The sequence below is a fragment of the Galeopterus variegatus genome, unplaced genomic scaffold (genome assembly GCF_000696425.1).
Source record: "Galeopterus variegatus unplaced genomic scaffold, G_variegatus-3.0.2 Scaffold13289, whole genome shotgun sequence".
NCBI lineage: Eukaryota > Metazoa > Chordata > Mammalia > Dermoptera > Cynocephalidae > Galeopterus > Galeopterus variegatus.
Window position 1 is genome coordinate 28,552 of NW_007739400.1, and position 793 is coordinate 29,344.

Sequence of the window (793 nt, forward strand, 5' to 3'; positions counted from 1 at the left end):
GCACACGGGTTTGTCCAGGTGCACAGAGCAAGCTAGGGAGCTAGGTCACAGAAGCCGAGAAAGAGCCGTCAGAGCAACCGAGCGTACAACTTCTCACTGTGTATGTTCCCATGTAATAGTTCACTGTGGACCTTACATACACCTCAAAGGAGTTTCGTTTGGCTACCTCTAAGGGAAATCACTCTGGAAGAGTCATTCAAACACATGAGAAAACATTGTTCATTATCTCGGTGACAAAGACTCACTGGAGGATGCCCAGTTAGAAGCAAGTTTAACTTTAAGGAAACAAGCACCAGAATGTTCATCTCCCATCTAGCTTGCAGGAATTAGAGTTTGGAAGTTGTATGATTTAGGCCTATGGAGGCAACACTAGAACTAGTTTCTGAGCTATTTCCTTGAGTATCTCGGTGAAAGACAGTCCCAGAAGCTTCCCCCTTTAGAATCCAGGATAACCCAGTGAACTGAAGAAGTAGAAGACAGCCATCGTATACAGCTTAAAGGAGATTCCTTTTGCAACATCTAGGCGAAATAACATTGGAACAAGCATTCACGTATGGAGAGAAAAACACTGTTGCATATCTCTGTCACGAAAAGTCACCGGAGGTTGTCCGGTTAGACGCAAGTTTAACTTCAAGGAAACAAGCACTAGAATGTGCATCTTCCATCTAGCTGGCAGGAATTAGAGTTCGGAAGTTGTAAGCTTTAGGCCTATGGAGGAAATATTGGAACTAGTTTCTGAGCTGTTTCCTTGAATATCTTGGAGAAAGAGAGTCCCAGAAGCTTCCCCCTTTAG